This window comes from Zonotrichia albicollis, chromosome 24 (genome assembly GCF_047830755.1).
Source record: "Zonotrichia albicollis isolate bZonAlb1 chromosome 24, bZonAlb1.hap1, whole genome shotgun sequence".
Lineage (NCBI taxonomy): Eukaryota > Metazoa > Chordata > Aves > Passeriformes > Passerellidae > Zonotrichia > Zonotrichia albicollis.
The window spans coordinates 7715920-7730424 of record NC_133842.1 but is presented as its reverse complement, the minus strand read 5'-3'; positions in this window follow the sequence as shown (position 1 = coordinate 7730424).

Below are 14505 nucleotides of genomic sequence, written 5' to 3'. Positions count from 1 at the left end.
TCCTGGGCAACAGCATCATCATCAGTGCTGTAGCCTGCGGCCACCACCTGCACACACCCATGTTCTTCTTCCTGCTCAACCTGGCCCTCAGCGACCTGGGCTCCATCTGCACCACTGTCCCCAAAGCCATGCACAATTCCCTCTGGGACACCAGGAACATCTCCTACGAAGGATGTGCTGCACAGGTGTTTTTCTTTATGTTGTTTATCTCAGTAGAGTGTTTCCTCCTGACCATCATGTTCTATGACCGCTACGTGTCCATCTGCAAACCCCTGCACTACGGGACCCTCCTGGGCAGCAGAGCTTGTGCCCACATGGCAGCAGCTGCCTGGGCCAGTGCCTTCCTCTATTCATTGCTGCACACAGCTAATACATTTTCCCTGCCCCTGTGCCACGGCAATGCCCTGGGCCAATTCTTCTGTGAAATCCCCCAGATCCTCAAGCTCTCCTGCTCCAAATCCTACCTCAGGGAACTTGGGTTTCTTGCAATTAGTGCCTCCTTAGCTTTTGGTTGTTTTGTGTTCATTGTTTTCTCCTATGTGCAGATCTTCAGGGCCGTGCTGAGGATCCCCTCTGAGCAGGGACGGAACAAAGCCTTTTCCACCTGCCTCCCTCACCTGGCTGTGGTCTCCCTGTTCCTCAGCACTGGCTTTTTTGCCCACTTGAAGCCCCCCTCCATCTCGTCCCCATCCCTGGATCTGGCCCTGTCGGTTCTGTACTCAGTGGTTCCTCCTGTCCTGAACCCCCTCATCTACAGCCTGAGGAACCAGGAGGTCAAAGCTGCAGTGAGTACCCTGATGCCTGGATGCTTTCAGAAACATTAAACTTCTTGCCAATTTCTTCAAGCCATTATATTATGAGTAATCTGCAATAATTCCTTTTTGGGGGGGGGTTATTGATGTTTCTTACCATTGTTTTAGTCTATTAATGTTGTTCACAAAATAGAACCATTGTTTGTGCCATTTCTTATTTTTGTCTCTTGTTGTGGCCCCAAACTTTGTCAATGAGGAGCTGTGCTCTCAGTGGCTTTCAATGAACTAAAGGATCTACCAGCAGACATTTCATTGGAGAGCCCCTTTTGTTCCCTTCTCTGGAGCTGCAGCAGCAATGTCTGTGTGCAGAGCTGAGGCAGATCAGGACTAGTCTTGCTGGCCACACCATTCCTGATCCAGGCCAGGAGTCATTGGCCTTCTTGACCACCTGGACACACTGCTGGCTCATGTCCAGCCTGCTGTCCATCAATGCCCCCAGGTCCCTTTCTGCCTGGCCACTGTCCAGCCACTCTGTCCCCAGCCTGTAGCACTGCAGGGGTTGTTGTGGCCAAAGTGCAGGACCTGGCACTTGGTCTTGTTCAACCTCACCTTGTTGGGTTTGGGCCCTGGATCCAACCTGTCCAGGGCCCTCTGCAGAGCCCTCCTACCCTGCAGCAGATCAACAATCACACCCAGCTTGGTGTCATCTGCAAATTTGCTGATGCTGGACTCAGTCCCCTCATGCAGATCATCAGTGCAGACATTGAAATCCATGCTGGCTGTCTCTGATCCCTCGGCCATCCTGTGGGTGCCCTGGGATGGCACTCAAGGTGATCTGTTCCATAACCTTGCCGGGCATCCAGGTCAGGCTGACAGGACTGGAGGTCCCCAGCTCCTCCTTCCAGCCCTTCTTGGGGATGAGCTCACACTGGCACCTCCAGTGCTCTGCGCCCTCCCTGCTGAGCCAGCACTGATGGTAAATGATGGGGAGCAGCTTGGGGAGCTCATCCACAGCTCCCTCATCCCCCTGGGATGGATCCCATCTGCTCCCAGAAACACCTGTGAGAATCTGAGTGGCTCAGCAGGTCTCCAGCTGCTTCCTCCTGGATATCAGGGGATCTGTTCTGCTCCCTCTGCCATCCACCAGCTCAGGAGAATACTTGTCCTGAGGACAACTTGACTTATTCTTGAAAACTGAGGCAAAGAAGGGGTTAAGCACTTCAGCCTTTTCCTCATCTTTGGTAACCATATTCCCCCAATAAGGAATGGAGGTTCTCTTTAGCCCTCATTTTGCCATTATTATTACTAATAAATCATTTTTATTATTCTTCACAGCAGTGGCCAGGTTAAGCCCTAACTGAGTTTCAGCTCTCTAATTTTCTTTCTGCATGATCTAACAACATCCTTAAAATTTCCTGAGTTTCCTGTTTCTTTGTCTAGAAGTGATGCACCCTAATATTTCCCTTTAGTTCCTGGAAGAACTTCCATGCCCAGCCAGGACAGTCATTTTCCTTGCTATCTCACTTTGGCTCAGAGGGACAGGTTGTTGCTGCTCCTTCAAGATTTCTTTCTTCAAGGGTGTCCATCCTTCCTGGAATCCTTTGTCTTAAAAGGCTGTTTCCCTTTAAAAAATCAGTACCTGATTCAGTACTCTCCAAATCTCCATCCTGAATAGGCTGAAGTCTGCTCTTATAAATCCAATGCAGATGATTCGATGATGCCCCTCCTTTCACAAAATGTTTAAAACCTCAATAATTTTATAATCACTGTGCCCCAAACAGCCTCTGACCACCACATCTCCCACCAGCCTTTCTCTGTTTGTGACCAGCTGGAGACAGAGCTTTCCTTGGCAGAGGGAATTGCAGGAAACCTCCCCAAAGTGCAGCTTGGAAGGTTCAGCCTGGAGCTGAGGAGAAAGCAAAGTCCCTCGCAGGGCAGAATGTTGGTGCTGGAGGTGTGGCAGCGTGAGGCTGGGCCATGGCCAGCTCTGTGTGCCAGGAGCCGGCAGCGCTGGGTGCAGGGAGCCCAGGGAGGGCACAGAAACGCTAGGTGAGAAATGCTGGGGTACAGCAAGATGGGCGAGTGCAGCCGGCCAGGGCAGAGGAGCAGCACACCCAGGGGGCACAGCCTGCAGGACAGATGGCCAAGGGCTGGGCAGGACTGGCAGGGCCGCAGGCACACAAGCCTTTGTGCCCTGGGCTCGGGCAGCGCCTCTGGAGGCCCCCAAGGAGGAACTTTCCTGGCAGGGGCTGCACTTTGCTTCTCCCTCGGCCTCCCTGGGGAGGCTGGCAGGGGCTGCAGGTTGATGCCATTTGTCCTTGCTACCCCTCACATCCCACTGCCCCACAAACAGCCCCGAGGCAGCCGGAGGGACAGGCCCTGCTGGCCCAGGCTGGGCTCAGGGCTTGGCTTTTCTGCTTCCCCCAGCCAGCCCAGGCCTTGCTCAGCATTGCAGTTCCCTGCTCAGAGCCTTGGGCTCCCTGCAATCCTGGCCTCAAGGATCTGCTCTCACCACACCCTGGGCAGCCTTTGGCACTCCCTGCCCTCACTGGGGCCCAGCCATGCTCCAAGGCACTTGGAGTTTTGCTGCTGACTCCTTGAGCAGCTTCTTCATCCTTCTCTGCATGCCTGAGGCTCCTGGACCCAGCCCCAAATCCAGCGTGGGGCTGATTAAAATACAGAAAGCCCTCAGGAACTCTTGGTCTCCCTTCCATTGTCTTCAGGTTTACAAAGCTTGTGCAGTGATTGGAGTTAGTTTGGAGTTCTCCTCAGGAGGGAGATACCAAAATGCATCTCATGATAGTTTTTTAATCCAGGGTGCATTTTTTTATTTTTCAGTTCATTGAAAAGGTGACAGAAGCTTTTGCCTGGTGATCTTGATGCTGAATGTCTCCTGTGGAGGTCTGGGAACAGAGAAGAATGAGCCCCTTGCAGGCTGACCGTTTGGACAAGCTGCTCCTCACCCCCAGCCTCACCAGGTCTGACATCGCCCACCTGGGACTGATATCCCAAAACATCCAAAAAATCTAGGCATTTTTCCTTAAAAGAAAAATTACATTATTTAATGAAATGATAATTATACTATTCAAATTCATGATAGTATTATTCAATATTTTTATTACCTGATTTTTATATTTATATTTTTAAAATTGTTATATTTTTAGCAGGCAAAATAATTATTGGTCATTGGTTCTAAGCAACAATTCCCTTCGTTATTCAATTATTCTCTACTGCCTATTTATTTATTCCTCTTTATGGTAACTAGTAATATTTCTAGTGTTTTTGGCATTATATTTATCATCTTTTGCTCTGATAGGGCCAAGTGGTGGCACTTTGTGGTCCCTGGAGACATTTCTGGGGCACGTTTAGGGCAGTTTTGGGTCTGGGGAGGGAAATCAGAGAGAACTTCAGTGCTGTGGTGTGTTCTTAAGTTTGTCAGTTTGCTCCCCTATTTTCTGTATTAAATGGTTTCTTCCTTCCCTGTTAGTTCCCGCCGCTGCTACCCTGTCAGTTAGGTTGCTATGGAAACCTCGCTGTTCTTAGTTGCCGAAATGAAACTGCTCCTCCCATATTCTCCCTTATAAGTGAAAGTTGTCTCCTCCCTGGGCCCAGTCAATCACCCCCTTCTCCTCCCAGGTTTCGAGAATTTTCTTTTCTCTGGGAGTTACGGTTGGCTGTAGCCCCGGAGCCCCACCTATGCTTCATAACAGTTGGTTACTTTGGTATATCAATTATGTTTCGCACCTCCAAATATGTAGTACTATTGGTTAGCCGGGTTTCCCTGCCTTTTCCCCCCTTTTCCCTTAAAACCCTCTCCCGCCCCCTGTTCGGGGCCATTTGCTGGGTGGTTCCCCTCCTTGTTGGTTCTTCTGTAATAAACCGACAGTTTACCCCCAGCAAGTGGTCGCCTCATAATTCGTCTCACACCGTGCTGCTCCGAGCTATCACCCAGCTCAGCCCGAGGCCAAGACACCGAGGGGGGCTGGCTTCAGATGCGCAGGGGCACCGGCCTTCGCCCCTCACCAGCTAGCCGGATCCAGGGCCGTGTACGCCCACGCGCACTTGAGGGTCTGGAGGACACTTGGGGAAGCCGGGTGGGCACTTGGAGAGGCACTCAGGGATTCTGAGGAACAGTTCGGGGTCCGGCGACAGCACTTGGGGGTACAGGGGGGCCCTTGGAGGTCAGGGAGGGGAATTTGAGGCCCTTCAGGGTCCGGGCAGGCCCTTGGGGGGCTCGAACGGGGCTCTCTGGGCCACGGGGGGTCATGGGAGTTGTAGGCGCGGGTATCATACGGTTTGATGGGGCCGCGGAGCATCACGGGAGTTCTGGGCGCAGCTGCAATGACTCTCGGTAGGGCGCGGGGCATGACGGGAGATAAAGTCCCGCTGGGATGGAGCCGGACGTGCGACGCGGAGCATGATGGGAGCTGTAGTCCCGGAAGTGGTTCGAACGCGGTGTTTGTGGGTCCAAGAAGGCACTTGGGGGACACTTCTGCGTCCGAGCCCCGACTTGAGATCCTCGGGGGGGGGGACGAAAACGGTTCGAGAACCCTTGTGGGGAGCTCAGGGAGCCCTAACCGGGCTCTTTAGGGCGAGGGGTGCGGGAGGAGTTTTAGGCGCGGAACTGTGTTCTGAGGGGCTCTGGGGCCGCGGGGGATCAGAGGAGATGAATTCCTGGAAGTGGCTGTACCGGACATCTGTGGGGTTGGGAGCACTCAGGGGGTCCAGGGACGCCTTGGGACAATGGGCGCTGAGGGGGCACTGAGGGATCCTGAAAGGTCTGGGGGACACTTATGGGACAAATTAGGGGGGTCCCAGTGTTCTGTGGAGCGCGGTGCACGACGGGCGTTGTAGTCACGGCTCAATGAGGCTCAGTCGGGCCGCGGGGCATGACGGGAGTTGTAGGCAAAAATAAAATACGGTGCCCCTGTAAGCACGGCCCCTAGTCCCGGATCCCTAGCGCTGATTGGCTGCGGCTGGTGATGGGCGGGAGCATCGGCAAATGGGATGCAGTGTAGGTGGGAACAGCCAACTCACCCTCCTCCAGTCCCTCCCAGTACAACCCAGTTCATCCCCAGTACAGACCAGTATAACCCCAGTGAAGCCCAGTTCATCCCTAGTAGAATCCCGTTCAACCCCAGTGCCCCTCCAGTCCCTCCCAGTATACACCTTAGTCGGTCCCAATACACCTGAGTTCATTCCCAGTCGTTCCCATTTCCTCCCAATGTCATCCACAGGATGCCCCAGTGTCCCCAGTTTTCTCTGCAGTAACCCCAGTGTTCCCAGTTTGTCCCAGTATGTCCCAGTGTCTCCCACAGCGTTCACAGTGTTCCCCAGTATGTCCCAGTCCTCCCCAGTGTTTCCAAGGACAGTTTAATTTCTCTCGGTGGCCGTGGCAGCCAAACCCAGCAGTGGGGTCAGTGCAGTGCCCATGGCCGCAGCCCCTTGCAGGGGCCCAGTTCAGCTTGGGCTGATGATCCACCCTCACAGCTGGCCCAGGGCAGCTCTGCAGTGCCTTTGGTGGCACCTGGGGCTGGCACACACCTGAGCAGTGTGTCTGTTTGCACTGGGGAAACTCAGCAGTTTGAGATTGCTGCAAAAAGTAAAAAAGGGGAAAACCCCTCTTAGGCTGGGTGCAGCCAGCTCTCCAAGCACAGCAGGTCCCAGGGGAGTGAGGACAGACAGGATGGGGCAGGGCAATGTGGAGCAAGGTTGTCCACACTGGGTCCGAGCTCAAGGCACAGCTTCTGTGAGCAGGCCAGAGCTCCTGAGAAGAGACCCTGGGTCAATATCAATCACAGACTGCTGCAGTCACTTCTACTCTAAAGAGAAATAAAATAAAATACTTCATTTAAAATAGGAATGTGTATTTCTTACAAGTTCTTTGAAATCTTTCTCCATAACTGGACTAGGAAAAGTTTAATGATTCTCACAGGGCTTTGATGTTGTTTACATCAGACTCAGTCCCTGAGAGTGTCTTCAAAAAACTTCTGAAGAACTCAAAATTAAATACAAACCCTGAACTTTCTAGAAGTTTTAATGGGTCCCACTGAGGGCGATGAATGAGAAAAATGTCCCCAGGTTCCAGTTAGAGCAGAACACTGGAAGAAGTGATGACAGCTGGGGACAAACAAGGCTAAGGTGTTTCTGGTGCTGAGCACACCTGGATGTGTTTGAGGAATGCCAAGGGCCAAGGCCTGAGCCCCAGCCCCTGGCCAGGCAGATCCTGTCCCTCCCTCCTTGCTCAGGGCTCTTCCCGGGATGGGCACTGGCATGTGGGGATGGGCAATGCCAAGGGCAGGAGCATGGGGTGGCCCCTGCCAGGCTGCTGAGCAGGGACAAGGAGGCAATGAGGCCCCAGCCCTGCAAGGGTCACTTGTCTCCTGCTCCTGCCTCAGGCCCAGGCCCAGCAGCCATGGCCAAAGTGCTGCCCAAGTTGGCTCTGGCAGGGCTGTCTTGCAGCTGCTGCCCATCCCTGTGCCCTGTGCAGCCCAGGCTGTCCCACGGTGTCCCTGCCCTGAGCCGCTGCCCCTGCAGGCTGTCGGCATCCCCCGGCTGCCCCACCTGGCTGGGCCCTTCCTTTGCTGACAGCTCTGCCTCCTGCCTGCATCTGCCTGCCCACACAAACCCTGGGGCTGATACCAAAAGGGTTCATTCCATGTTTACCCTGCCTGTGAACTTTCAACACAGGAACAACGCATGCAGGGGCTGCTTTCGCAGCAAGGATGCATGGAATAGAAGAAGAAGAAATCTGGCTCAAGGGTGCAGGAATAGAGAAAACAAGGAATGAATCTGGGAACTTGGGGTGGGTTTTATGGAAATGAGCAAATTGTAATTCACATTTAGGGACTGTGTATAAGCAACACACAGGTAGAATTACATGTTCATGTGAGGTTGGGAGTTATCCCATGTTGGACCTCTGGCCTGAGTAAGTGATTCCCTCTGAAATGGCAAATGAGTGTTAAGGAGCCTTCTTCTGATATTTCAGAGATTTAGTGACAGTGGTTCCTCAGAGAACCAAGGAGTCAGCTGTGACACTGTGCAAACTCATGGAACAAAGGGTCCATTGTAACATAGCAGAACCCCATGGAACCAAAATCCATTTTGGCACCTTGGGGCCACATTGAACCAATGGTCCATTGTAATACTGCAGATCCGAGGAGACCTTGGTGACCCTGAGAAACCTCTTGGTACCAAGGGGCCATTGTGACACAGCAAGGCCTGGTGGAACCATGGGTCCATTGTGACACTGCAGAACCTCACGGAACCAAGGGGACCATGTTCTACTGCGGAACTTCATGGAACAAAGGGTCCATGGTGACCCTGCAGAACCAAGGAGACTGCTGCTGGCAGTGTGAGAGCTTATGGAACCACAAGGCCATTGTGACACAGCAAGGCCTGATGGAATCAAGGGTTCCATGTTAAACTGTGTGGTTTCATGGAACCATGAGCCATTGTGACACAGTGTGGCCTGAGGGAATCAAGGGTTCCATGTTAAACTGTGTGGTCTCATGGAACCATGAGCCATTTGACACAGCGTGGCCACATGGAGCCAAGGGGCCACCATGACACTGCGGATCCAAGGAGACCATTGGGACTGAGGAACCTCATGGAACCAAGAGTCCGTTGTTCCACTGTGAGGCCCTGTGGGACCAAGGGGAGCACAGTGACATTGTGGGGTCTCATGGAACAATGGAGACTGTTCTGACCCTTTGGGACCCACTGGAACCAAGGCGCCATTAGAGCATGGCAGGGCCTGGTGGAATCAAGGGCATAGCAGTGAACACTGTGGGTGTCCATGGGATGAAGGGTCCATTCTGACACTGTGGAACCAAGGATACCATTGTGACACACTGGGGCCTCATGGAACCAAAGGTCCATTGTGACACAGCAGGGCCTCATGGAATCCTGGAGGCCATTGTGACACTTGGAGGCCTCGTTTGATCAAGAGGCCCTGCAGGGCCTCATGGAACCAAGGAGACCCCTCTGACATTGTGAGTCCCCATGGAACCAAGGGTCCATTGTGACACTGTGGTACCAAGGAGACCCCTGTGACACTGCCAGGCCTCATGGAAGCAAGGGACCATTGTGACACTGGAGCCCCATGGAAACAAGAGGCTAGTGGGACACATCTGGGCCTCATGGAACCAAGGATCCAATATTACACCACCGCTGTGATCCTGCAGGGCCCCATGGAAACAGGGGAACAGGGAACTGCTCTGGTTGGCTTGGCCTGACTTGTCCAACTGCCCTTGGCATGTCAAGGGTCTCTTCTCATGTACCCCTGAAAGCCTGGGGCGCTGGACTTTCCTTCAAATGGAAAAGAACTGCTCTTCTCATTCAAGCATCCATGGCCAAAAGGGGATATCCTCTCCAAAATTCCCAATATCCAGGGATTGCTCCCAGAAAAAAAGCTGCCATTACTAACGTCTGGCTGGCCTTGTCTTCCTGAGGGCTGGGTCTCACCTGCCTTCAGACGCTGGGGGTCTGTGCTTTCCTTCCTATGGAAAAGAGCTCTCTCTCCTGAACAGGCACCCATGGCCAAAACTGGTACTTGCCCTCCAAAATTCCTACATTCAAGGGTTTTTTCTCCCAGACAAGATCTCCCAGTACAGACAGGTCTGGCTGGCCTTGGCTTCAGGTGGTTGCCTGAATTCTGCCCTGAAACACTGGGGCTCTGCCCTTTCCATCCTAAGGGAAAAGAAACATCCTTCTTCTCCAGGTGCCCATGGCTGAAATTGGGATTCCACCACCAAAAGTCCTATATCCAATGATTGCTCCTACACAAAAGCTGCCATTACAGACAGGTACTGCTGGCCTTGGTCTCTGGTGCCTGCAGTTCATCAGCCCCTGAAGCACTGGGGTTCTGTGCTTTCCTTCCTATGAAAAAGAATCTTCTTATTCCTCCACAGCCAAAATTGCTACTCCTCCTAAAATATTCACTACATAAAGGGTTTCTCCCAGACAAAACCTGCCTGCTCTCACAGGTGTTGTGGGCTCTGATGGCCACCTGTCATCTACCCCTGAAACACTGGGGCTCTCTGCCTTCCTTGTGATGGAAATAGAACAGTCGCCTCATCCAGGGACCGTGGCCAAATTTGAGATTTGGGCCCTAAATTTCATATATCCAAGGAGAGCTCCCAAGCAAAAGCTGCCAGGAGAGACATGTTTGGCTGGCTTGGCCTCCCAGGGGCTGCTTCTCATCTACCATCAAACCCTGGGGCTCTCTGCTTTGCTTCAGATGGAAAACAAATGGCCTTTTCACCAAGGGACCAGTGGCCAAAACTTGTATTCTACCTCCCAAATTATGTGTATCCACAGATTTCTCTCAGGCACAAGCTGCAATTCCAGAAAGGTCTGGCTCGCCTTGGCCCTTGGTGGCTGCTGCTCATCTGCCCCTGAAACACTGGGCGTCTGTTTTCCTTCCAATGGAAGAGAATCATTGTTCACATCAAAGTGCCCATGGGCAACACTGAAATTCGGCCTAAAAAATTCCATCTAGTCAAGGATTGCTCCAAGGCAAAAGTAGCCAGGACACACAGGTCTGACTGGTCTTGTCCTGAGGTGATTTTTGTAGACTATAAGCAGAATGTTTTCATTTGCCAATACCTTGGAGAAGGCCCAGAGATCTCCCAAGGTGGGGTTTGGAGGCCTGAAGCACATGAGCACAATATAGGGACAAAGCATCTCTGTGCTCAGTGGGGTGGAGAAGGAGGACAGCAGAGGAGAGCCCTGGGAGGGACTGGAGGGTGGTTTCAGAGATGGTGGCTCCTTTTGACATAGTAGAGAACACACAGAGAAAGAATTAATGCAAAGGGCAGGTAGGGAGGGCCAGACAGGACCCAAAGAGAAAGGAATTTCCCTCCCAGGGCAGGGCTGTGGTGCAACACATCCCCCAGAAGGAGTCTGGGTAAGCCCCAGGCTTTGTGTGGGCAGGCAGACGCAGGCAGGAGGCAGAGCTGTCAGCAAAGGAAGGGCCCAGCCAGGTGGGGCAGCCGGGGGATGCCGACAGCCTGCAGGGACAGAGGCGCAGGGCAGGGACACCGTGGGACAGCCTGGGCTACACAGGGCACAGGGATGGGCAGCAGCTGCAAGACAGCCCTGCCAGAGCCAACTTGGGCAGCACTTTGGCCATGGCTGCTGGGCCTGGGCCTGAGGCCACGAGGGGACAAGTGACCCTTGCAGGGCTGGGGCCTCATTGCCTCCTTGTCCCTGCTCAGCAGCCTGGCAGGGGCTGCCCCATGCTCCTGCCCTTGGCATTGCCCATCCCCACATGCCAGTGCCCATCCCGGGAAGAGCCCTGAGCAAGGAGGGAGGGACAGGTCTGCCTGGCCAGGGGCTGGGGCTCAGGCCTTGGCCCTTTGCATTCCTTAAACACACCCAGCTTTGCTCAGCACCAGAGACACCTTGGCCTTGTTTGTCCCCAGCTGTCATCACTGCCTCCAGCGTTCTGCTCCAACTGGAACCTGGGGACACTTTCTGAGTTGAGTTCCTCAGTGGGACCCATAAAAAATTCAAGAAACTTCAGAGTTTCAATTTAATTTTGAGTTCTTCAGAAGTTTTTTGAAGACACTCTGAGGGACTGGTTCTGATGTAAACAACACCAAAGCCACGAGAGGGTCATTAAAGTCCTTGTGCTGTGTCTGTGCTGCTGAGCTGGGCTGGGCTCCTGGCACAGAGGCAGCTCCTGGTAACCAAGAAGAGCTTCAAAAGCACATTTCTCTTGATGAGCAGCTCTTCTGCCAGCCCAGCAGGGCTGGGGCACTGCCTGCAGCCACCCCAGGCACAGCACAGAGGCACAGAGAGCTTCAATCAGTCAGGGCTGGGAAGGTGCTGAGAAGTGCCTGGGGCACAATCACTGCCAGCCCTTGGCACAGGAACCTCTGGCTGCAGGACAATGCAGCTGCAGCTCCTGGAGTGATCTCCTAAAGCTGAAACATCCCAATGCCTCCAGACTCTGTGAGTAAATCTCTGAATATTTCTGGTGCAGGGGAGGTGAAATGCTCATGAAGCTTTGACATGCTCAGGAATGCTGTTCAGTCATAAAATATTTCCAATACAAGGATTTCATTAAAAATTAGGACATTTCCAAAGACTTTGTATTCAGCTTCCTAATATTGAAGAATGGCGGGGAGCGGGGGCATTAATATTAAAGATTGGTTATGAATTATTAATTATGGAATTTTAAAAGTTTCTGAGACATTGGAACTGTTATTTTCGTGTTCCGTAGATTCACAGGAGATTCCTAATGTGCTTGCAGCCTCTCTGCCCATGGACAGCACCAGCATCACCTTTGCTGGACCCATCAGGCTCAGTCTGAGCTGTCCTTTGTCCCACCTGCAAACAGAACCTGCCCTCAGGCAGTGCCCTGCAAGCAGGCAGGGTTCTGTAGGGCCAAGGAGAGGGCACAGAGATTTGGGTCTGTGAGTGCTGGCAGGGAGAGATCAGGAACAGGGAAACACCTGCAGGAGGGAAATCTCCAGGAAGCAAAGAGAAGATCAGGCAGTGAGAGAAAACAAAATCCAGCAATGCTGTGGCAGGGAGAGGTTAGAGATGCCCACAGGATCCCCTCCAGTGCAGCCCCTCCTTCTGAACAAGCCCCCTCCCTCCTGTCCCCCAGCCAAGCCTCTGCCCTCAGGGCCGGGGCTCCAAGGCGTGCAGCCCCTCCAGTGCAGGCAGAGCTGCAGCAGAGCCGTGGGGCAGCTCTGCAGCCCCGGGCCCAGCTCCCTCTGCAGAGCACAGGGCTGGGAGCAGCTGCCCGGCCCTGGGGGCTCTGGGTGGCACTGTCCCCAGTGCCAGCTGGCTCAGGGTGACACTGTCCCCAGTGCCCAGCTCTGGGCAATGCTGTCAGGGCAGCCAGGGAAGGAGCTGCATCTCCCTTCACCCAATGCCATCATAAGGACATCTGGAAATCTCCCTGAGATTTCCATCCAAGCTGGGAGCTTCAATCCAGGGTGTAAACCTGTCCTAGAGCATCTCTGCATTATAAGATTGATGGGGAAAGGCAAAGGTGTTGTGACAGTGAAAATGCTGCTGGGTTGGTGAAATGAGCAACGTGAATCCTTGGCTACAAATGTGGAGCTGGGCTGTGGTGGATCTATCTGCTCTCAGCAGTACCTGGCTGTTTTTAAGTGATACATGGGAGTGTGAAAATCCACAATTTGAGAAAAGTGAAAGCCCAGAGAAACTCCAAACAGAATAAAGTGACAGATCATCTCCCCTTACTCTCCACTCATCATCTTGCCTCAGGGAATTTACTCTGTTCTACTAGAGGGCAACAGAAATGCTGAAGATTTCTGACATCCAAGAATACCATGAAAGATATGGGGAAGGTTAAAAAGAAAACTTCATAACTCTTAAACAGAGTAGTGTGTCTATTGGTGTTACAGGGAGGGTGTATGGGAAATGGCTTTGATTTCCGGTACAGACATCTCCTCTAGCTCTTCACTGTGTTTTTCTCCATGAACATGATCCCATGTGCAGCCACAGCAAATGTGCAACAGCAGCTCCATCAGGCACTTCCTCTTGCTGCCATTGGCAGACACGCGGCAGCTGCAGCTTCTGCACTTCTGCCTCTTGCTGGGCATCTCCCTGGCTGCCCTCCTGGGCAACGGCCTCATCATCTGCACTATAGCCTGCAGCCACCACCTGCACACACCCATGTTCTTCTTCCTGCTCAACCTGGCCCTCACTGACCTGGGCTCCATCTGCACCACTGTCCCCAAAGCCATGCACAATTCCCTCTGGGACACCAGGGACATCTCCTACACAGGATGTGCTGCACAGGTGTTTTTCTTTGTGTTCTTCATTGGATCAGAGCTTTACCTCCTGACCATCATGTGCTATGACCGCTACGTGTCCATCTGCAAACCCCTGCACTACAGAACCCTCCTGGGCAGCAGAGCTTGTGCCCACATGGCAGCAGCTGCCTGGGCCAGTGGCTTTCTCACTGCTCTCATGCACACAGCCCATACATTTTCCCTGCCCCTGTGCCATGGCAATGCCCTGGGCCAGTTCTTCTGTGAAATCCCACAGATCATCAAGCTCTCCTGCTCCAGTTCCTACCTCAGGGAACTAGGGCTTCTTACAGTTAGTGTCTGTTTAGCACTTGGTTGTTTTGTGTTCATTGTTTTCTCCTATGTGCAGATCTTCAGGGCGGTGCTGAGGATCCCCTCTGAGCAGGGGCGGCACAAAGCCTTTTCTACCTGCCTCCCTCACCTGGCCATGGTATCCTTGTTCCTCAGTACTGGCATATTTTCTGACCTGAAGCCCCCCTCCATGTCCTCCCCATCCCTGGATCTGGCCCTGTCGGTTCTGTACTCGGTGGTGCCTCCAGCCCTGAACCCCCTCATCTACAGCCTGAGGAACCAGGAGCTCAAGGCTGCAGTGTGGAGACTGATGACTGGATGATTTCAGGAGCAATAAATACTTGCCCGATCCTGCCAATTACGTGGAAGAAAAGTAATCTTTGATCTATTTTGTTTCATTGTAGTGTCTTTTTCTTTGTTTTACTTACTATATCTTGTCAATAGAAAAAGTTCATTGTTTGTGCCCTTTCTCATTTTGTTTCTCTCCACCTTCCCTGTGGCCAGAGACTGTGTCAATTAGGGGCTGTGCTGTTGGTGTCTTTAAAGGAATTAAAGGATCTCCCAGCAAAGTTTTCTGCAGAGATGCCCTTGTGTTGCCTTTTCTGGAGCTGCAGCAGCAGTGTCTGTGTGCAGAGCTGGGGGCAGAGCAGTGCTGGCACAGCAGC